Here is a 26,892-nt window from a genome sequence, read left to right on the forward strand (position 1 = left end):
TGTCACACTAGAACGTACCAATGAAGAAATCCGCACAAATATGCCATGAACCTGTATCCCTCCATATCTTCCGTGTCTCACTGGAATGTACCAATGCAGAACTCCACACAAATATGCCCTGAACCTGTACGCCTCCATAACCACCCTGTCTCACTGGAACGTACCAATGCAGAACTCCACACAAATATGCCCTGAAACTGTACCCCTCAATATCCTCCGTGTCTCACTGGAATGTTCCACTGCGGAACTCCACATAAATATGCCCTAAACCTGTACCCCTCCATAACCTCCCTGTCTCACTGGAATGTACCAATGCAGAACTCCATACAAGTATGCCCTGAACCTGTACGCTCCAAAACCTACCTGTCACACTGGAACGTACCAATGAAGAACTCCGCACAAATATGCCATGAACCTGTATCCCTCCATATCCTCCGTGTCTCACTGGAATGTACCAATGCAGAACTCCACATAAATATGCCCTGAACCTGTACGCCTCCATAACCACCTTGTCTCACTGGAATGTACCAATGCAGAACTCCACACAAATATGCCCTGAAACTGTACCCCTCAATATCCTCCGTGTCTCACTGGAATGTTCCACTGCAGAACTCCACATAAATATGCCCTGAACCTGTACCCCTCCATAACCTCCCTGTCTCACTGGAATGTACCAATGCAGAACTCCACACAAAAATGCCCTGAAACTGTACCCCTCCATAAACTCCCTGTCTCACTGGAACGTACCATTGCAGAACTCCACATAAATATGCCCTGAAACTGTACCCCTCCATAACCTCCCTTTCTCACTGGAACGTACCAATGCAGAAAAACAAACAAATATGCACGGAACATGTACACCTACATAACCTCCCTGTCTCACTGGAACGTACCAATGCAGAACTCCACACAAATATGCCCTGAACCTGTACCCCTCCATAACCTCCCTGTCTCACTGGAACGTACCAATGCAGAACTCCACAAAAATATGCCCTGAACCTGTACGCTCCAAAACCTACCTGTCTCACTGGAACGTACCAATGCAGAACTCCACACAAATATGCCCTGAACCTGCACCCCTCCATATCCTCCGTGTTTCACTGGAATGTTCCAATGCAGAACTCCACACAAAAATGCCCTGAAACTGTACCCCTCCATAACCTCAGTGTCTCACTGGAACGTACCATTGCAGAGCTCCACAAAAATATGACCTGAACCTGTACCCCTCCATAACCACCCTGTCTCACGGGAACGTACCAATGCAGATATCCACATAAATATGCCCTGAAACTGTACCCCTCCATAACCTCCCTTTCTCACTGGAACGTACCAATGCAGAAAAACACACAAATATGCACGGAACATGTACACCTACATAACCTCCCTGTCTCACTGGAACGTACCAATGCAGAACTCCACAAAAATATGCCCTGAATATGTACCCTCCATAACCTCCCTGTCTCAGTAGAATGTACCAATGCAGAACTCCACACAAATATGCCCTGAACCTGTACGCCTCCATAACCACCCTGTCTCACTGGAACGTACCAATGCAGAACTCCACACAAATATGCCCTGAACCTGTACCCCTCCATAACCTCCCTGTCTCACTGGAACGTACCAATGCAGAACTCCACAAAAATATGCCCTGAACCTGTACGCTCCAAAACCTACCTGTCTCACTGGAACGTACCAATGCAGAAAAACACACAAATATGCACGGAACATGTACACCTACATAACCTCCCTGTCTCACTGGAACGTACCAATGCAGAACTCCACAAAAATATGCCCTGAACCTGTACGCTCCGAAACCGACCTGTCTCACTGGAACGTACCAATGAAGTACTACACACAAATATGCCAGGAACCTGTATCCGTCCATATCCTCCGTGTCTCACTGGAATGTACCAATGCAGAACTCCACACAAATATGCCCTGAACATGTAAACCCTCCATATCCTCCCTGTCTCACTGGAACGTACCAATGCAGAACTCCACACAAATATGCCCTGAAACTGTACCCCTCCATAACCTCCCTTTCTCACTGGAACGTACCAATGCAGAAAAACACACAAATATGCACGGAACATGTACACCTACATAACCTCCCTATCTCACTGGAACGTACCAATGCAGAACTCCACACAAATATGCCCTGAAGCTGTACCCCTCCATAACCTCCCTGTCTCACTGGAACGTACCAATGCAGAACTGCACAAAAATATGCCCTGAACCTGTACCCCTCCATAACCTCCCTGTCTCACTGGAACGTACCAATGCAGAACTCCACAAAAATATGCCCTGAACCTGTACGCTCCAAAACCTACCTGTCTCACTGGAACGTACCAATGCAGAACTCCACACAAATATGCCCTGAACCTGCACCCCTCCATATCCTCCGTGTTTCACTGGAATGTTCCAATGCAGAACTCCACACAAAAATGCCCTGAAACTGTACCCCTCCATAACCTCAGTGTCTCACTGGAACGTACCATTGCAGAGCTCCACAAAAATATGACCTGAACCTGTACCCCTCCATAACCACCCTGTCTCACGGGAACGTACCAATGCAGATATCCACATAAATATGCCCTGAAACTGTACCCCTCCATAACCTCCCTTTCTCACTGGAACGTACCAATGCAGAAAAACACACAAATATGCACGGAACATGTACACCTACATAACCTCCCTGTCTCACTGGAACGTACCAATGCAGAACTCCACAAAAATATGCCCTGAATATGTACCCTCCATAACCTCCCTGTCTCAGTAGAATGTACCAATGCAGAACTCCACACAAATATGCCCTGAACCTGTACGCCTCCATAACCACCCTGTCTCACTGGAACGTACCAATGCAGAACTCCACACAAATATGCCCTGAACCTGTACCCCTCCATAACCTCCCTGTCTCACTGGAACGTACCAATGCAGAACTCCACAAAAATATGCCCTGAACCTGTACGCTCCAAAACCTACCTGTCTCACTGGAACGTACCAATGCAGAAAAACACACAAATATGCACGGAACATGTACACATACATAACCTCCCTGTCTCACTGGAACGTACCAATGCAGAACTCCACAAAAATATGCCCTGAACCTGTACGCTCCGAAACCGACCTGTCTCACTGGAACGTACCAATGCAGAACTGCACAAAAATATGCCCTGAACCTGTACCCCTCCATAACCTCAGTGTCTCACTGGAACGTACCAATGCAGAAATCCACACAAATATGCCCTGAACCTGCACCCCTCCATATCCTCCGTGTTTCACTGGAATGTTCCAATGCAGAACTCCACACAAAAATGCCCTGAACCTGCACCCCTCCATAACCTCCCTGTCTCACTGGAACGTACCAATGCAGAACTCCACAAAAATATGCCCTGAACCTGTACGCTCCAAAACCTACCTGTCTCACTGGAACGTATCAATGAAGTACTACACACAAATATGCCATGAACCTGTATCCCTCCATATCCTCCGTGTCTCACTGGAATGTACCAATGCAGAACTCCACACAAATATGCCCTGAACCTGTACCCCTCCATAACCTCAGTGTCTCACTGGAACGTACCAATGCAGAACTCCACACAAATATGCCCTGAACCTGCACCCCTCCATATCCTCCGTGTCTCACTGGAATGTTCCAATGCAGAACTCCACATAAATATGCCCTGAACCTGTACCCCTCCATAACCTCCCTGTCTCACTGGAAAGTACCAATGCAGAACTCCACACAAAAATGCCCTGAAACTGTACCCCTCCATAAACTCCCTGTCTCACTGGAAAGTACCATTGCAGAACTCCACATAAATATGCCCTGAAACTGTAAACCTCCATAACCTCCCTTTCTCACTGGAACGTACCAATGCAGAAAAACACACAAATATGCACGGAACATGTACACCTACATAACCTCCCTATCTCACTGGAACGTACCAATGCAGAACTCCACACAAATATGCCCTGAACCTGTACCCCTCCATAACCTCCCTGTCTCACTGGAACGTACCAATGCAGAACTCCACAAAAATATGCACTGAACCTGTACCCCTCCATAACCTCAGTGTCTCACTGGAACGTACCAATGCAGAACTCCACACAAATATGCCCTGAACCTGCACCGCTCCATATCCTCCGTGTTTCACTGGAATGTTCCAATGCAGAACTCCACAAAAATATGCCCTGAACCTGTACGCTCCAAAACCTACCTGTCTCACTGGAACGTATCAATGAAGTACTACACACAAATATGCCATGAACCTGTATCCCTCCATATCCTCCGTGTCTCACTGGAATGTGCCAATGCAGAACTCCACACAAATATGCCCTGAACCTGTACCCCTCCATAACCTCCCTGTCTCACTGGAACGTACCAATGCAGAACTCCACACTAATATGCCCTGAAACGGTACCCCTCCATAACATCCCTGTCTCACTGGAACGTACCAATACAGAACTCCACAAAAATATGCCCTGAATATGTACACTCCATAATCTCCCTGTCTCAGTAGAATGTACCAATGCAGAACTCCATACAAATATGCCCTGAACCTGTACGCTCCAAAACCTACCTGTCACACTAGAACGTACCAATGAAGAAATCCGCACAAATATGCCATGAACCTGTATCCCTCCATATCTTCCGTGTCTCACTGGAATGTACCAATGCAGAACTCCACACAAATATGCCCTGAACCTGTACGCCTCCATAACCACCCTGTCTCACTGGAACGTACCAATGCAGAACTCCACACAAATATGCCCTGAAACTGTACCCCTCAATATCCTCCGTGTCTCACTGGAATGTTCCACTGCGGAACTCCACATAAATATGCCCTAAACCTGTACCCCTCCATAACCTCCCTGTCTCACTGGAATGTACCAATGCAGAACTCCATACAAGTATGCCCTGAACCTGTACGCTCCAAAACCTACCTGTCACACTGGAACGTACCAATGAAGAACTCCGCACAAATATGCCATGAACCTGTATCCCTCCATATCCTCCGTGTCTCACTGGAATGTACCAATGCAGAACTCCACATAAATATGCCCTGAACCTGTAAGCCTCCATAACCACCTTGTCTCACTGGAATGTACCAATGCAGAACTCCACACAAATATGCCCTGAAACTGTACCCCTCAATATCCTCCGTGTCTCACTGGAATGTTCCACTGCAGAACTCCACATAAATATGCCCTGAACCTGTACCCCTCCATAACCTCCCTGTCTCACTGGAATGTACCAATGCAGAACTCCACACAAAAATGCCCTGAAACTGTACCCCTCCATAAACTCCCTGTCTCACTGGAACGTACCATTGCAGAACTCCACATAAATATGCCCTGAAACTGTACCCCTCCATAACCTCCCTTTCTCACTGGAACGTACCAATGCAGAAAAACAAACAAATATGCACGGAACATGTACACCTACATAACCTCCCTGTCTCACTGGAACGTACCAATGCAGAACTCCACACAAATATGCCCTGAACCTGTACCCCTCCATAACCTCCCTGTCTCACTGGAACGTACCAATGCAGAACTCCACAAAAATATGCCCTGAACCTGTACGCTCCAAAACCTACCTGTCTCACTGGAACGTACCAATGCAGAACTCCACACAAATATGCCCTGAACCTGCACCCCTCCATATCCTCCGTGTTTCACTGGAATGTTCCAATGCAGAACTCCACACAAAAATGCCCTGAAACTGTACCCCTCCATAACCTCAGTGTCTCACTGGAACGTACCATTGCAGAGCTCCACAAAAATATGACCTGAACCTGTACCCCTCCATAACCACCCTGTCTCACGGGAACGTACCAATGCAGATATCCACATAAATATGCCCTGAAACTGTACCCCTCCATAACCTCCCTTTCTCACTGGAACGTACCAATGCAGAAAAACACACAAATATGCACGGAACATGTACACCTACATAACCTCCCTGTCTCACTGGAACGTACCAATGCAGAACTCCACAAAAATATGCCCTGAATATGTACCCTCCATAACCTCCCTGTCTCAGTAGAATGTACCAATGCAGAACTCCACACAAATATGCCCTGAACCTGTACGCCTCCATAACCACCCTGTCTCACTGGAACGTACCAATGCAGAACTCCACACAAATATGCCCTGAACCTGTACCCCTCCATAACCTCCCTGTCTCACTGGAACGTACCAATGCAGAACTCCACAAAAATATGCCCTGAACCTGTACGCTCCAAAACCTACCTGTCTCACTGGAACGTACCAATGCAGAAAAACACACAAATATGCACGGAACATGTACACCTACATAACCTCCCTGTCTCACTGGAACGTACCAATGCAGAACTCCACAAAAATATGCCCTGAACCTGTACGCTCCGAAACCGACCTGTCTCACTGGAACGTACCAATGAAGTACTACACACAAATATGCCAGGAACCTGTATCCGTCCATATCCTCCGTGTCTCACTGGAATGTACCAATGCAGAACTCCACACAAATATGCCCTGAACATGTAAACCCTCCATATCCTCCCTGTCTCACTGGAACGTACCAATGCAGAACTCCACACAAATATGCCCTGAAACTGTACCCCTCCATAACCTCCCTTTCTCACTGGAACGTACCAATGCAGAAAAACACACAAATATGCACGGAACATGTACACCTACATAACCTCCCTATCTCACTGGAACGTACCAATGCAGAACTCCACACAAATATGCCCTGAAGCTGTACCCCTCCATAACCTCCCTGTCTCACTGGAACGTACCAATGCAGAACTGCACAAAAATATGCCCTGAACCTGTACCCCTCCATAACCTCAGTGTCTCACTGGAACGTACCAATGCAGAAATCCACACAAATATGCCCTGAACCTGCACCCCTCCATATCCTCCGTGTTTCACTGGAATGTTCCAATGCAGAACTCCACACAAAAATGCCCTGAACCTGCACCCCTCCATAACCTCCCTGTCTCACTGGAACGTACCAATGCAGAACTCCACAAAAATATGCCCTGAACCTGTACGCTCCAAAACCTACCTGTCTCACTGGAACGTATCAATGAAGTACTACACACAAATATGCCATGAACCTGTATCCCTCCATATCCTCCGTGTCTCACTGGAATGTACCAATGCAGAACTCCACACAAATATGCCCTGAACCTGTACCCCTCCATAACCTCCCTGTCTCACTGGAACGTACCAATGCAGAACTCCACACAATTATGCCCTGAAACTGTATCCCTCCATAACATCCCTGTCTCACTGGAACGTACCAATACAGAACTCCACAAAAATATGCCCTGAATATGTACACTCCATTACCTCCCTGTCTCAGTAGAATGTACCAATGCAGAACTCCATACAAATATGCCCTGAACCTGTACGCTCCAAAACCTACCTGTCACACTAGAACGTACCAATGAAGAACTCCGCACATATATGCCATGAACCTGTATCCCTCCATATCTTCCCTGTCTCACTGGAATGTACCAATGCAGAACTCCACACAAATATGCCCTGAACCTGTACGCCTCCATAACCACCCTGTCTCACTGGAACGTACCAATGCAGAACTCCACACAAATATGCCCTGAAACTGTACCCCTCAATATCCTCCGTGTCTCACTGGAATGTTCCACTGCGGAACTCCACATAAATATGCCCTGAACCTGTACCCCTCCATAACCTCCCTGTCTCACTGGAATGTACCAATGCAGAACTCCACACAAAAATGCCCTGAAACTGTACCCCTCCATAAACTCCCTGTCTCACTGGAACTTACCATTGCAGAACTCCACATAAATATGCCCTGAAACTGCACCACTCCATAACCTCCCTTTCTCACTGGAACGTACCAATGCAGAAAAACACACAAATATGCACGGAACATGTACACCTACATAACCTCCCTGTCTCACTGGAACGTACCAATGCAGAACTCCACATAAATATGCCCTGAACCTATACCCCTCCATAACCTCCCTGTCTCACTGGAACGTACCAATGCAGAACTCCACAAAAATATGCCCTGAACCTGTACGCTCCAAAACCTACCTGTCTCACTGGAACGTACCAATGCAGAACTCCACACAAATATGCCCTGAACCTGCACCCCTCCATATCCTCCGTGTTTCACTGGAATATTCCAATGCAGAACTCCACAAAAAAATGCCCTGAAACTGTACCCCTCCATATACTCCCTGTCTCACTGGAACGTACCATTGCAGAGCTCCACATAAATATGACCTGAACCTGTACCCCTCCATAACCACCCTGTCTCACGGGAACGTACCAATGCAGATATCCACATAAATATGCCCTGAAACTGTACACCTCCATAACCTCCCTTTCTCACTGGAACGTACCAATGCAGAACTCCACACAAATATGCCCTGAACCTGTACCATTCCATATCCTCCGTGTGTCACTGGAATGTTCCAATGCTGAACTCCACTTAAATATGCCCTAAACCTGTACCCCTCCATAACCTCCCTGTCTCACTGGAAGGTACCAATGCAGAACTCCACAAAAATACCCCCTGAATATGTACCCTCCATAACCTCCCTGTCTCATTGGAACGTACCAATGCAGAACGCCACACAAATATGCCCTAAACCTGTACCCCACCATAACCTCCATGAAACACTGGAACGTAACAAATCAGAACACCACAAAAATATGCCCTGAACCTGTACCCCTCCATAACCTCCCTTTCTCACTGGAACGTACCAATGCAGAAAAACACACAAATATGCACGGAACATGTACACCTACATAACCTCCCTGTCTCACTGGAACGTACCAATGCAGAACTCCACAAAAATATGCCCTGAACCTGTACTCTCCGAAACCGACCTGTCTCACTGGAACGTACCAATGAAGTACTACACACAAATATGCCATGAACCTGTATCCCTCCATATCCTCCGTGTCTCACTGGAATGTACCAATGCAGAAATCCACACAAATATGCCCTGAACCTGTAAACCCTCCATATCCTCCCTGTCTCACTGGAACGTACCAATGCAGAACTCCACACAAATATGCCCTGAATCTGTACCCCTCCATAACCTCCCTGTCTCACAGGAACGTACCAATACAGAATTCCACAAAAATATGCCCTGAATATCTACCCTCCATAACCTCCCTGTCTCAGTAGAATGTACCAATGCATAACCCCATACAAATATGCCCTGAACCTGTACCCCTCCATAACCTCCCTGTCTCACTGGAACGTACCAAAGCAGAACTCCACAAAAATATGCCCTGAACCTGTACCCCTCCATAATCTCAGTGTCTCACTGGAACGTACCAATGCAGAACTCCACACAAATATGCCCTGAACCTGCACCCCTCCATATCCTCCGTGTTTCACTGGAATGTTCCAATGCAGAACTCCACACAAAAATGCCCTGAACCTGCACCCCTCCATAACCTCCCTGTCTCACTGGAACGTACCAATGCAGAACTCCACAAAAATATGCCCTGAACCTGTACGCTCCAAAACCTACCTGTCTCACTGGAACGTATCAATGAAGTACTACACACAAATATGCCATGAACCTGTATCCCTCCATATCCTCCGTGTCTCACTGGAATGTACCAATGCAGAACTCCACACAAATATGCCCCGAACCTGTACCCCTCCATAACCTCCCTGTCTCACTGGTACGTACCAATGCAGAACTCCACACAAATATGCCCTGAAACTGTACCCCTCCATAACCTCCCTGTCTCACTGGAACGTACCAATACAGAACTCCACAAAAATATGCCCTGAATATGTACCCTCCATAACCTCCCTGTCTCAGTAGAATGTACCAATGCATAACTCCATACAAATATGCCCTGAACCTGTACGCTCCAAAACCTACCTGTCATACTGGAACGTACCAATGAAGAACTCCGCACAAATATGCCATGAACCTGTATCCCTCCATATCCTCCGTGTCTCACTGGAATGTACCAATGCAGAACTCCACACAAATATGCCCTGAACCTGTACGCCTCCATAACCACCCTGTCTCACTGGAACGTACTAATGCAGAACTCCACACAAATATGCCCTGAAACTGTACCCCTCAATATCCTCCGTGTCTCACTGGAATGTTCCACTGCGGAACTCCACATAAATATGCCCTGAACCTGTACCCCTCCATAACCTCAGTGTCTCACTGGAACGTACCAATGCAGAACTCCACACAAATATGCCCTGAACCTGCACCCCTCCATATCCTCCGTGTCTCACTGGAATGTTCCAATGCAGAACTCCACATAAATATGCCCTGAACCTGTACCCCTCCATAACCTCCCTGTCTCACTGGAAAGTACCAATGCAGAACTCCACACAAAAATGCCCTGAAACTGTACCCCTCCATAAACTCCCTGTCTCACTGGAAAGTACCATTGCAGAACTCCACATAAATATGCCCTGAAACTGTAAACCTCCATAACCTCCCTTTCTCACTGGAACGTACCAATGCAGAAAAACACACAAATATGCACGGAACATGTACACCTACATAACCTCCCTATCTCACTGGAACGTACCAATGCAGAACTCCACACAAATATGCACTGAACCTGTACCCCTCCATAACCTCCCTGTCTCACTGGAACGTACCAATGCAGAACTCCACAAAAATATGCACTGAACCTGTACCCCTCCATAACCTCAGTGTCTCACTGGAACGTACCAATGCAGAACTCCACACAAATATGCCCTGAACCTGCACCGCTCCATATCCTCCGTGTTTCACTGGAATGTTCCAATGCAGAACTCCACAAAAATATGCCCTGAACCTGTACGCTCCAAAACCTACCTGTCTCACTGGAACGTATCAATGAAGTACTACACACAAATATGCCATGAACCTGTATCCCTCCATATCCTCCGTGTCTCACTGGAATGTGCCAATGCAGAACTCCACACAAATATGCCCTGAACCTGTACCCCTCCATAACCTCCCTGTCTCACTGGAACGTACCAATGCAGAACTCCACACTAATATGCCCTGAAACGGTACCCCTCCATAACATCCCTGTCTCACTGGAACGTACCAATACAGAACTCCACAAAAATATGCCCTGAATATGTACACTCCATAATCTCCCTGTCTCAGTAGAATGTACCAATGCAGAACTCCATACAAATATGCCCTGAACCTGTACGCTCCAAAACCTACCTGTCACACTAGAACGTACCAATGAAGAAATCCGCACAAATATGCCATGAACCTGTATCCCTCCATATCTTCCGTGTCTCACTGGAATGTACCAATGCAGAACTCCACACAAATATGCCCTGAACCTGTACGCCTCCATAACCACCCTGTCTCACTGGAACGTACCAATGCAGAACTCCACACAAATATGCCCTGAAACTGTACCCCTCAATATCCTCCGTGTCTCACTGGAATGTTCCACTGCGGAACTCCACATAAATATGCCCTAAACCTGTACCCCTCCATAACCTCCCTGTCTCACTGGAATGTACCAATGCAGAACTCCATACAAATATGCCCTGAACCTGTACGCTCCAAAACCTACCTGTCACACTGGAACGTACCAATGAAGAACTCCGCACAAATATGCCATGAACCTGTATCCCTCCATATCCTCCGTGTCTCACTGGAATGTACCAATGCAGAACTCCACATAAATATGCCCTGAACCTGTACGCCTCCATAACCACCTTGTCTCACTGGAATGTACCAATGCAGAACTCCACACAAATATGCCCTGAAACTGTACCCCTCAATATCCTCCGTGTCTCACTGGAATGTTCCACTGCAGAACTCCACATAAATATGCCCTGAACCTGTACCCCTCCATAACCTCCCTGTCTCACTGGAATGTACCAATGCAGAACTCCACACAAAAATGCCCTGAAACTGTACCCCTCCATAAACTCCCTGTCTCACTGGAACGTACCATTGCAGAACTCCACATAAATATGCCCTGAAACTGTACCCCTCCATAACCTCCCTTTCTCACTGGAACGTACCAATGCAGAAAAACAAACAAATATGCACGGAACATGTACACCTACATAACCTCCCTGTCTCACTGGAACGTACCAATGCAGAACTCCACACAAATATGCCCTGAACCTGTACCCCTCCATAACCTCCCTGTCTCACTGGAACGTACCAATGCAGAACTCCACAAAAATATGCCCTGAACCTGTACGCTCCAAAACCTACCTGTCTCACTGGAACGTACCAATGCAGAACTCCACACAAATATGCCCTGAACCTGCACCCCTCCATATCCTCCGTGTTTCACTGGAATGTTCCAATGCAGAACTCCACACAAAAATGCCCTGAAACTGTACCCCTCCATAACCTCAGTGTCTCACTGGAACGTACCATTGCAGAGCTCCACAAAAATATGACCTGAACCTGTACCCCTCCATAACCACCCTGTCTCACGGGAACGTACCAATGCAGATATCCACATAAATATGCCCTGAAACTGTACCCCTCCATAACCTCCCTTTCTCACTGGAACGTACCAATGCAGAAAAACACACAAATATGCACGGAACATGTACACCTACATAACCTCCCTGTCTCACTGGAACGTACCAATGCAGAACTCCACAAAAATATGCCCTGAATATGTACCCTCCATAACCTCCCTGTCTCAGTAGAATGTACCAATGCAGAACTCCACACAAATATGCCCTGAACCTGTACGCCTCCATAACCACCCTGTCTCACTGGAACGTACCAATGCAGAACTCCACACAAATATGCCCTGAAACTGTACCCCTCAATATCCTCCGTGTCTCACTGGAATGTTCCACTGCGGAACTCCACATAAATATGCCCTGAACCTGTACCCCTCCATATCCTCCGTGTCTCACTGGAATGTTCCAATGCAGAACTCCACACAAATATGCCCTGAACCTGTACGCCTCCATAAACACCCTGTCTCACTGGAACGTACCAATGCAGAACTCCACACAAAAATGCCCTGAAACTGTACCCCTCCATAACCTCCCTTTCTCACTGGAACGTACCAATGCAGAAAAACACACAAATATGCACGGAACATGTACACCTACATAACCTCCCTGTCTCACTGGAACGTACCAATGCAGAACTCCACAAAAATATGCCCTGAATATGTACCCTCCATAACCTCCCTGTCTCAGTAGAATGTACCAATGCAGAACTCCATACAAATATGCCCTGAACCTGTACGCTCCAAAACCTACCTGTCACACTAGAACGTACCAATGAAGAACTCCGCACAAATATGCCATGAACCTGTACCCCTCCATAACCACCCTGTCTCACGGGAACGTACCAATGCAGATATCCACATAAATATGCCCTGAAACTGTACCCCTCCATAACCTCCCTTTCTCACTGGAACGTACCAATGCAGAAAAACACACAAATATGCACGGAACATGTACACCTACATAGCCTCCCTATCTCACTGGAACGTACCAATGCAGAACTCCACACAAATATGCCCTGAACCTGTACCCCTCCATAACCTCCCTGTCTCACTGGAACGTACCAATGCAGAACTCCACAAAAATATGCCCTGAACCTGTAGCCCTCCATAACCCCAGTGTCTCACTAGAACGTACCAATGCAGAACTCCACACAAATATGCCCTGAACCTGCACCCCTCCATATCCTCCGTGTTTCACTGGAATGTTCCAATGCAGAACTCCACACAAAAATGCCCTGAACCTGCACCCCTCCATAACCTCCCTGTCTCACTGGAACGTACCAATGCAGAACTCCACAAAAATATGCCCTGAACCTGTACGCTCCAAAACCTACCTGTCTCACTGGAACGTACCAATGCAGAACTCCACACAAATATGCCCTGAACCTGTACCCCTCCATAACCTCCCTGTCTCACTGGAACGTACCAATGCAGAACTCCACACAAATATGCCCTGAAACTGTACCCCTCCATAACATCCCTGTCTCACTGGAACGTACCAATACAGAACTCCACAAAAATATGCCCTGAACCTGTACGCCTCCATAACCACCCTGTCTCACTGGAACGTACCAATGCAGAACTCCACACAAATATGCCCTGAAACTGTACCCCTCAATATCCTCCGTGTCTCACTGGAATGTTCCACTGCGGAACTCCACATAAATATGCCCTAAACCTGTACCCCTCCATAACCTCCCTGTCTCACTGGAATGTACCAATGCAGAACTCCATACAAATATGCCCTGAACCTGTACGCTCCAAAACCTACCTGTCACACTGGAACGTACCAATGAAGAACTCCGCACAAATATGCCATGAACCTGTATCCCTCCATATCCTCCGTGTCTCACTGGAATGTACCAATGCAGAACTCCACATAAATATGCCCTGAACCTGTACGCCTCCATAACCACCTTGTCTCACTGGAATGTACCAATGCAGAACTCCACACAAATATGCCCTGAAACTGTACCCCTCAATATCCTCCGTGTCTCACTGGAATGTTCCACTGCAGAACTCCACATAAATATGCCCTGAACCTGTACCCCTCCATAACCTCCCTGTCTCACTGGAATGTACCAATGCAGAACTCCACACAAAAATGCCCTGAAACTGTACCCCTCCATAAACTCCCTGTCTCACTGGAACGTACCATTGCAGAACTCCACATAAATATGCCCTGAAACTGTACCCCTCCATAACCTCCCTTTCTCACTGGAACGTACCAATGCAGAAAAACAAACAAATATGCACGGAACATGTACACCTACATAACCTCCCTGTCTCACTGGAACGTACCAATGCAGAACTCCACACAAATATGCCCTGAACCTGTACCCCTCCATAACCTCCCTGTCTCACTGGAACGTACCAATGCAGAACTCCACAAAAATATGCCCTGAACCTGTACGCTCCAAAACCTACCTGTCTCACTGGAACGTACCAATGCAGAACTCCACACAAATATGCCCTGAACCTGCACCCCTCCATATCCTCCGTGTTTCACTGGAATGTTCCAATGCAGAACTCCACACAAAAATGCCCTGAAACTGTACCCCTCCATAACCTCAGTGTCTCACTGGAACGTACCATTGCAGAGCTCCACAAAAATATGACCTGAACCTGTACCCCTCCATAACCACCCTGTCTCACGGGAACGTACCAATGCAGATATCCACATAAATATGCCCTGAAACTGTACCCCTCCATAACCTCCCTTTCTCACTGGAACGTACCAATGCAGAAAAACACACAAATATGCACGGAACATGTACACCTACATAACCTCCCTGTCTCACTGGAACGTACCAATGCAGAACTCCACAAAAATATGCCCTGAATATGTACCCTCCATAACCTCCCTGTCTCAGTAGAATGTACCAATGCAGAACTCCACACAAATATGCCCTGAACCTGTACGCCTCCATAACCACCCTGTCTCACTGGAACGTACCAATGCAGAACTCCACACAAATATGCCCTGAAACTGTACCCCTCAATATCCTCCGTGTCTCACTGGAATGTTCCACTGCGGAACTCCACATAAATATGCCCTGAACCTGTACCCCTCCATATCCTCCGTGTCTCACTGGAATGTTCCAATGCAGAACTCCACACAAATATGCCCTGAACCTGTACGCCTCCATAAACACCCTGTCTCACTGGAACGTACCAATGCAGAACTCCACACAAAAATGCCCTGAAACTGTACCCCTCCATAACCTCCCTTTCTCACTGGAACGTACCAATGCAGAAAAACACACAAATATGCACGGAACATGTACACCTACATAACCTCCCTGTCTCACTGGAACGTACCAATGCAGAACTCCACAAAAATATGCCCTGAATATGTACCCTCCATAACCTCCCTGTCTCAGTAGAATGTACCAATGCAGAACTCCATACAAATATGCCCTGAACCTGTACGCTCCAAAACCTACCTGTCACACTAGAACGTACCAATGAAGAACTCCGCACAAATATGCCATGAACCTGTACCCCTCCATAACCACCCTGTCTCACGGGAACGTACCAATGCAGATATCCACATAAATATGCCCTGAAACTGTACCCCTCCATAACCTCCCTTTCTCACTGGAACGTACCAATGCAGAAAAACACACAAATATGCACGGAACATGTACACCTACATAGCCTCCCTATCTCACTGGAACGTACCAATGCAGAACTCCACACAAATATGCCCTGAACCTGTACCCCTCCATAACCTCCCTGTCTCACTGGAACGTACCAATGCAGAACTCCACAAAAATATGCCCTGAACCTGTAGCCCTCCATAACCCCAGTGTCTCACTAGAACGTACCAATGCAGAACTCCACACAAATATGCCCTGAACCTGCACCCCTCCATATCCTCCGTGTTTCACTGGAATGTTCCAATGCAGAACTCCACACAAAAATGCCCTGAACCTGCACCCCTCCATAACCTCCCTGTCTCACTGGAACGTACCAATGCAGAACTCCACAAAAATATGCCCTGAACCTGTACGCTCCAAAACCTACCTGTCTCACTGGAACGTACCAATGCAGAACTCCACACAAATATGCCCTGAACCTGTACCCCTCCATAACCTCCCTGTCTCACTGGAACGTACCAATGCAGAACTCCACACAAATATGCCCTGAAACTGTACCCCTCCATAACATCCCTGTCTCACTGGAACGTACCAATACAGAACTCCACAAAAATATGCCCTGAATATGTACACTCCATAACCTCCCTGTCTCAGTAGAATGTACCAATGCAGAACTCCATACAAATATGCCCTGAACCTGTACGCTCCAAAACCTACCTGTCACACTAGAACGTACCAATGAAGAACTCCACACATATATGCCATGAACCTGTATCCCTCCATATCTTCCGTGTCTCACTGGAATGTACCAATGCAGAACTCCACACAAATATGCCCTGAACCTGTACGCCTCCATAAGAACCCTGTCTCACTGGAACGTACCAATGCAGAACTCCACACAAATATGCCCTGAAACTGTACCCCTCAATATCCTCCCTGTCTCACTGGAATGTTCCACTGCGGAACTCCACATAAATATCCCCTGAACCTGTACCCCTCCATAACCTCCCTGTCTCACTGGAATGTACCAATGCAGAACTCCACACAAAAATGCCCTGAAACTGTACCCCTCCATAACCTCCCTGTCTCACTGGAACGTACCAATACAGAACTCCACAAAAATATGCCCTGAATATGTACCCTCCATAACCTCCCTGTCTCAGTAGAATGTACCAATGCATAACTCCATACAAATATGCCCTGAACCTTTACGCTCCAAAACCTACCTGTCACACAGGAACGTACCAATGAAGAACTCCGCACAAATATGCCATGAACCTGTATCCCTCCATATCCTCCGTGTCTCACTGGAATGTACCAATGCAGAACTCCACACAAATATGCCCTGAACCAGTACGCCTCCATAACCACCCTATCTCACTGGAACGTACCAAAGCAGAACTCCACACTAATATGCCCTGAAACTGTACCCCTCAATATCCTCCGTGTCTCACTGGAATGTTCCACTGCGGAACTCCACGTAAATATGCCCTGAACCTGTACCCCTCCATAACCTCAGTGTCTCACTGGAACGTACCAATGCAGAACTCCACACAAATATGCCCTGAACCTGCAGCCCTCCATATCCTCCGTGTCTCACTGGAATGTTCCAATGCATAACTCCACATAAATATGCCCTGAACCTGTACCCCTCCATAACCTCCCTGTCTCACTGGAATGTACCAATGCAGAACTCCACACAATAATGCCCTGAAACTGTACCCCTCCATAAACTCCCTGTTTCACTGGAACGTACCATTGCAGAACCCCACATAAATATGCCCTGAAACTGTACCCCTCCATAACCTCCCTTTCTCACTGGAACGTACCAATGCAGAAAAACACACAAATATGCACGGAACATGTACACCTACATAACCTCCCTATCTCACTGGAACGTACCAATGCAGAACTCCACACAAATATGCCCTGAACCTGTACCCCTCCATAACCTCCCTGTCTCACTGGAACGTACCAATGCAGAACTGCACAAAAATATGCCCTGAACCTGTACCCCTCCATAACCTCAGTGTCTCACTGGAACGTACCAATGCAGAAATCCACACAAATATGCCCTGAACCTGCACCCCTCCATATCCTCCGTGTTTCACTGGAATGTTCCAATGCAGAACTCCACACAAAAATGCCCTGAACCTGCATCCCTCCATAACCTCCCTGTCTCACTGGAACGTACCAATACAGAACTCCACAAAAATATGCCCTGAATATGTACACTCCATAACCTCCCTGTCTCAGTAGAATGTACCAATGCAGAACTCCATACAAATATGCCGTGAACCTGTACGCTCCAAAACCTACCTGTCACACTAGAACGTACCAATGAAGAACTCCGCACATATATGCCATGAACCTGTATCCCTCCATATCTTCCGTGTCTCACTGGAATGTACCAATGCAGAACTCCACACAAATATGCCCTGAACCAGTACGCCTCCATAACCACCCTGTCTCACTGGAACGTACCAATGCAGAACTCCACACAAATATGCCCTGAAACTGTACCCCTCAATATCCTCCGTGTCTCACTGGAATGTTCCACTGCGGAACTCCACATAAATATGCCCTGAACCTGTACCCCTCCATAACCTCCCTGTCTCACTGGAATGTACCAATGCAGAACTCCACACAAAAATGCCCTGAAACTGTACCCCTCCATAAACTCCCTGTCTCACTGGAACTTACCATTGCAGAACTCCACATAAATATGCCCTGAAACTGCACCACTCCATAACCTCCCTTTCTCACTGGAACGTACCAATGCAGAAAAACACACAAATATGCACGGAACATGTACACCTACATAACCTCCCAGTCTCACTGGAACGTACCATTGCAGAACTCCACATAAATATGCCCTGAACCTGTACGCTCCAAAACCTACCTGTCTCACTGGAACGTACCAATGCAGAACTCCACACAAATATGCCCTGAACCTGCACCCCTCCATATCCTCCGTGTTTCACTGGAATGTTCCAATGCAGAACTCCACAAAAAAATGCCCTGAAACTGTACCCCTCCATATACTCCCTGTCTCACTGGAACGTACCATTGCAGAGCTCCACAAAAATATGACCTGAACCTGTACCCCTCCATAACCACCCTGCCTCACGGGAACGTACCAATGCAGATATCCACATAAATATGCCCTGAAACTGTACCCCTCCATAACCTCCCTTTCTCACTGGAACGTACCAATGCAGAACTCCACACAAATATGCCCTGAACCTGTACCATTCCATATCCTCCGTGTCTCACTGGAATGTTCCAATGCTGAACTCCACTTAAATATGCCCTAAACCTGTACCCCTCCATAACCTCCCTGTCTCACTGGAAGGTACCAATGCAGAACTCCACAAAAATATCCCCTGAATATGTACCCTCCATAACCTCCCTGTCTCATTGGAACGTACCAATGCAGAACTCCACACAAATATGCCCTAAACCTGTACCCCACCATAACCTCCCTTTCTCACTGGAACGTACCAATGCAGAAAAACACACAAATATGCACGGAACATGTACACCTACATAACCTCCCTGTCTCACTGGAACGTACCAATGCAGAACTCCACAGAAATATGCCCTGAACCTGTACTCTCCGAAACCGACCTGTCTCACTGGAACGTACCAATGAAGTACTACACACAAATTTGCCATGAACCTGTATCCCTCCATATCCTCCGTGTCTCACTGGAATGTACCAATGCAGAACTCCACACAAATATGCCCTGAACCTGTAAACCCTCCATATCCTCCCTGTCTCACTGGAACGTACCAATGCAGAAAAACACACAAATATGCACGGAACATGTACACCTACATAACCTCCCTGTCTCACTGGAACGTACCAATGCAGAACTCCACAAAAATATGCCCTGAACCTGTACGCTCCGAAACCGACCTGTCTCACTGGAACGTACCAATGAAGTACTACACACAAATATGCCAGGAACCTGTATCCCTCCATATCCTCCGTGTCTCACTGGAATGTACCAATGCAGAACTCCACACAAATATGCCCTGAACCTGTAAACACTCCATATCCTCCCTGTCTCACTGGAACGTACCAATGCAGAACTCCACACAAATATGCCCTGAAACTGTACCCCTCCATAACCTCCCTGTCTCACAGGAACGTACCAATACAGAACTCCACACAAATATGCCCTGAAACTGTACCCCTCAATATCCTCCGTGTCTCACTGGAATGTTCCACTGCGGAACTCCACATAAATATGCCCTGAACCTGTACCCCTCCATAACCTCAGTGTCTCACTGGAACGTACCAATGCAGAACTCCACACAAATATGCCCTGAACCTGTACGCCTCCATAAACACCCTGTCTCACTGGAACGTACCAATGCAGAACTCCACACAAAAATGCCCTGAAACTGTACCCCTCCATAACCTCCCTTTCTCACTGGAACGTACCAATGCAGAAAAACACACAAATATGCACGGAACATGTACACCTACATAACCTCCCTGTCTCACTGGAACGTACCAATGCAGAACTCCACAAAAATATGCCCTGAATATGTACCCTCCATAACCTCCCTGTCTCAGTAGAATGTACCAATGCAGAACTCCATACAAATATGCCCTGAACCTGTACGCTCCAAAACCTACCTGTCACACTAGAACGTACCAATGAAGAACTCCGCACAAATATGCCATGAACCTGTACCCCTCCATAACCACCCTGTCTCACGGGAACGTACCAATGCAGATATCCACATAAATATGCCCTGAAACTGTACCCCTCCATAACCTCCCTTTCTCACTGGAACGTACCAATGCAGAAAAACACACAAATATGCACGGAACATGTACACCTACATAGCCTCCCTATCTCACTGGAACGTACCAATGCAGAACTCCACACAAATATGCCCTGAACCTGTACCCCTCCATAACCTCCCTGTCTCACAGGAACGTACCAATGCAGAACTCCACAAAAATATGCCCTGAACCTGTAGCCCTCCATAACCCCAGTGTCTCACTAGAACGTACCAATGCAGAACTCCACACAAATATGCCCTGAACCTGCACCCCTCCATATCCTCCGTGTTTCACTGGAATGTTCCAATGCAGAACTCCACACAAAAATGCCCTGAACCTGCACCCCTCCATAACCTCCCTGTCTCACTGGAACGTACCAATGCAGAACTCCACAAAAATATGCCCTGAACCTGTACGCTCCAAAACCTACCTGTCTCACTGGAACGTATCAATGAAGTACTACACACAAATATTGCATGAACCTGTATCCCTCCATATCCTCCGTGTCTCACTGGAATGTACCAATGCAGAACTCCACACAAATATGCCCTGAACCTGTACCCCTCCATAACCTCCCTGTCTCACTGGAACGTACCAATGCAGAACTCCACACAAATATGCCCTGAAACTGTACCCCTCCATAACATCCCTGCCTCACTGGAACGTACCAATACAGAACTCCACAAAAATATGCCCTGAATATGTACACTCCATAACCTCCCTGTCTCAGTAGAATGTACCAATGCAGAACTCCATACAAATATGCCCTGAACCTGTACGCTCCAAAACCTACCTGTCACACTAGAACGTACCAATGAAGAACTCCACACATATATGCCATGAACCTGTATCCCTCCATATCTTCCGTGTCTCACTGGAATGTACCAATGCAGAACTCCACACAAATATGCCCTGAACCTGTACGCCTCCATAAGAACCCTGTCTCACTGGAACGTACCAATGCAGAACTCCACACAAATATGCCCTGAAACTGTACCCCTCAATATCCTCCCTGTCTCACTGGAATGTTCCACTGCGGAACTCCACATAAATATCCCCTGAACCTGTACCCCTCCATAACCTCCCTGTCTCACTGGAATGTACCAATGCAGAACTCCACACAAAAATGCCCTGAAACTGTACCCCTCCATAACCTCCCTGTCTCACTGGAACGTACCAATACAGAACTCCACAAAAATATGCCCTGAATATGTACCCTCCATAACCTCCCTGTCTCAGTAGAATGTACCAATGCATAACTCCATACAAATATGCCCTGAACCTTTACGCTCCAAAACCTACCTGTCACACAGGAACGTACCAATGCAGAACTCCACACAAATATGCCCTGAACCAGTACGCCTCCATAACCACCCTATCTCACTGGAACGTACCAATGCAGAACTCCACACAAATATGCCCTGAAACTGTACCCCTCAATATCCTCCGTGTCTCACTGGAATGTTCCACTGCGGAACTCCACGTAAATATGCCCTGAACCTGTACCCCTCCATAACCTCAGTGTCTCACTGGAACGTACCAATGCAGAACTCCACACAAATATGCCCTGAACCTGCAGCCCTCCATATCCTCCGTGTCTCACTGGAATGTTCAAATGCATAACTCCACATAAATATGCCCTGAACCTGTACCCCTCCATAACCTCCCTGTCTCACTGGAATGTACCAATGCAGAACTCCACACAATAATGCCCTGAAACTGTACCCCTCCATAAACTCCCTGTTTCACTGGAACGTACCATTGCAGAACCCCACATAAATATGCCCTGAAACTGTACCCCTCCATAACCTCCCTTTCTCACTGGAACGTACCAATGCAGAAAAACACACAAATATGCACGGAACATGTACACCTACATAACCTCCCTATCTCACTGGAACGTACCAATGAAGAACTCCACACAAATATGCCCTGAACCTGTACCCCTCCATAACCTCCCTGTCTCACTGGAACGTACCAATGCAGAACTGCACAAAAATATGCCCTGAACCTGTACCCCTCCATAACCTCAGTGTCTCACTGGAACGTACCAATGCAGAAATCCACACAAATATGCCCTGAACCTGCACCCCTCCATATCCTCCGTGTTTCACTGGAATGTTCCAATGCAAAACTCCACACAAAAATGCCCTGAACCTGCATCCCTCCATAACCTCCCTGTCTCACTGGAACGTACCAATGCAGAACTCCCCAAAAATATGCCCTGAACCTGTACGCTCCAAAACCTACCTGTCTCACTGGAACGTATCAATGAAGTACTACACACAAATATGCCATGAACCTGTATACCTCCATATCCTCCGTGTCTCACTGGAATGTACCAATGCAGAACTCCACACAAATATGCCCTGAACCTGTACCCCTCCATAACCTCCCTGTCTCACTGGAACGTACCAATGCAGAACTCCACACAAATATGCCCTGAAACTGTATCCCTCCATAACATCCCTGTCTCACTGGAACGTACCAATACAGAACTCCACAAAAATATGCCCTGAATATGTACACTCCATAACCTCCCTGTCTCAGTAGAATGTACCAATGCAGAACTCCATACAAATATGCCGTGAACCTGTACGCTCCAAAACCTACCTGTCACACTAGAACGTACCAATGAAGAACTCCGCACATATATGCCATGAACCTGTATCCCTCCATATCTTCCGTGTCTCACTGGAATGTACCAATGCAGAACTCCACACAAATATGCCCTGAACCAGTACGCCTCCATAACCACCCTGTCTCACTGGAACGTACCAATGCAGAACTCCACACAAATATGCCCTGAAACTGTACCCCTCAATATCCTCCGTGTCTCACTGGAATGTTCCACTGCGGAACTCCACATAAATATGCCCTGAACCTGTACCCCTCCATAACCTCCCTGTCTCACTGCAATGTACCAATGCAGAACTCCACACAAAAATGCCCTGAAACTGTACCCCTCCATAAACTCCCTGTCTCACTGGAACTTACCATTGCAGAACTCCACATAAATATGCCCTGAAACTGCACCACTCCATAACCTCCCTTTCTCACTGGAACGTACCAATGCAGAAAAACACACAAATATGCACGGAACATGTACACCTACATAACCTCCCAGTCTCACTGGAACGTACCAATGCAGAACTCCACATAAATATGCCCTGAACCTATACCCCTCCATAACCTCCCTGTCTCACTGGAACGTACCAATGCAGAACTCCACAAAAATATGCCCTGAACCTGTACGCTCCAAAACCTACCTGTCTCACTGGAACGTACCAATGCAGAACTCCACACAAATATGCCCTGAACCTGCACCCCTCCATATCCTCCGTGTTTCACTGGAATGTTCCAATGCAGAACTCCACAAAAAAATGCCCTGAAACTGTACCCCTCCATATACTCCCTGTCTCACTGGAACGTACCATTGCAGAGCTCCACAAAAATATGACCTGAACCTGTACCCCTCCATAACCACCCTGCCTCACGGGAACGTACCAATGCAGATATCCACATAAATATGCCCTGAAACTGTACCCCTCCATAACCTCCCTTTCTCACTGGAACGTACCAATGCAGAACTCCACACAAATATGCCCTGAACCTGTACCATTCCATATCCTCCGTGTCTCACTGGAATGTTCCAATGCTGAACTCCACTTAAATATGCCCTAAACCTGTACCCCTCCATAACCTCCCTGTCTCACTGGAAGATACCAATGCAGAACTCCACAAAAATATCCCCTGAATATGTACCCTCCATAACCTCCCTGTCTCATTGGAACGTACCAATGCAGAACTCCACACAAATATGCCCTAAACCTGTACCCCACCATAACCTCCCTTTCTCACTGGAACGTACCAATGCAGAAAAACACACAAATATGCACGGAACATGTACACCTACATAACCTCCCTGTCTCACTGGAACGTACCAATGCAGAACTCCACAAAAATATGCCCTGAACCTGTACTCTCCGAAACCGACCTGTCTCACTGGAACGTACCAATGAAGTACTACACACAAATTTGCCATGAACCTGTATCCTTCCATATCCTCCGTGTCTCACTGGAATGTACCAATGCAGAACTCCACACAAATATGCCCTGAACCTGTAAACCCTCCATATCCTCCCTGTCTCACTGGAACGTACCAATGCAGAAAAACACACAAATATGCACGGAACATGTACACCTACATAACCTCCCTGTCTCACTGGAACGTACCAATGCAGAACTCCACAAAAATATGCCCTGAACCTGTACGCTCCGAAACCGACCTGTCTCACTGGAACGTACCAATGAAGTACTACACACAAATATGCCAGGAACCTGTATCCCTCCATATCCTCCGTGTCTCACTGGAATGTACCAATGCAGAACTCCACACAAATATGCCCTGAACCTGTAAACCCTCCATATCCTCCCTGTCTCACTGGAACGTACCAATGCAGAACTCCACACAAATATGCCCTGAAACTGTACCCCTCCATAACCTCCCTGTCTCACAGGAACGTACCAATACAGAACTCCACACAAATATGCCCTGAAACTGTACCCCTCAATATCCTCCGTGTCTCACTGGAATGTTCCACTGCGGAACTCCACATAAATATGCCCTGAACCTGTACCCCTCCATAACCTCAGTGTCTCACTGGAACGTACCAATGCAGAACTTCGCACAAATATGCCCTGAACCTGTAGCCCTCCATATCCTCCGTGTCTCACTGGAATGTTCCAATGCATAACTCCACATAAATATGCCCTGAACCTGTACCCCTCCATAACCTCCCTGTCTCACTGGAATGTACCAATGCAGAACTCCACACAAAAATGCCCTGAAACTGTACCCCTCCATAAACTCCCTGTTTCACTGGAACTTACCATTGCAGAACCCCACATAAATATGCCCTGAAACTGTACCCCTCCATAACCTCCCTTTCTCACTGGAACGTACCAATGCAGAAAAACACATAAATATGCACGGAACATGTACACCTACATAACCTCCCTATCTCACTGGAACGTACCAATGCAGAACTCCACACAAATATGCCCTGAACCTGTACCCCTCCATAACCTCCCTGTCTCACTGGAACGTACCAATGCAGAAATCCACACAAATATGCCCTGAACCTGCACCCCTCCATATCCTCCGTGTTTCACTGGAATGTTCCAATGCAGAACTCCACACAAAAATGCCCTGAACCTGCACCCCTCCATAACCTCCCTGTCTCACTGGAACGTACCAATGCAGAACTCCACAAAAATATGCCCTGAACCTGTACGCTCCAAAACCTACCTGTCTCACTGGAACGTATCAATGAAGTACTACACACAAATATGCCATGAACCTGTATCCCTCCATATCCTCCGTGTCTCACTGGAATGTACCAATGCAGAACTCCACACAAATATGCCCTGAACCTGTACCCCTCCATAACCTCCCTGTCTCACTGGAACGTACCAATGCAGAACTCCACACAAATATGCCCTGAATATGTACACTCCATAACCTCCCTGTCTCAGTAGAATGTACCAATGCAGAACTCCATACAAATATGCCCTGAACCTGTACGCTCCAAAACCTACCTGTCACACTAGAACGTACCAATGAAGAACTCCGCACATATATGCCATGAACCTGTATCCCTCCATATCTTCCGTGTCTCACTGGAATGTACCAATGCAGAACTCCACACAAATATGCCCTGAACCTGTACGCCTCCATAACCACCCTGTCTCACTGGAACGTACCGATGCAGAACTCCACACAAATATGCCCTGAAACTGTACCCCTCAATATCCTCCGTGTCTCACTGGAATGTTCCACTGCGGAACTCCACATAAATATGCCCTGAACCTGTACCCCTCCATAACCTCCCTGTCTCACTGGAATGTACCAATGCAGAACTCCACACAAAAATGCCCTGAAACTGTACCCCTCCATAAACTCCCTGTCTCACTGGAACTTAC

Source organism: Hemitrygon akajei, unplaced genomic scaffold (assembly GCF_048418815.1).
Source record: "Hemitrygon akajei unplaced genomic scaffold, sHemAka1.3 Scf000039, whole genome shotgun sequence".
Classification (NCBI taxonomy): domain Eukaryota; kingdom Metazoa; phylum Chordata; class Chondrichthyes; order Myliobatiformes; family Dasyatidae; genus Hemitrygon; species Hemitrygon akajei.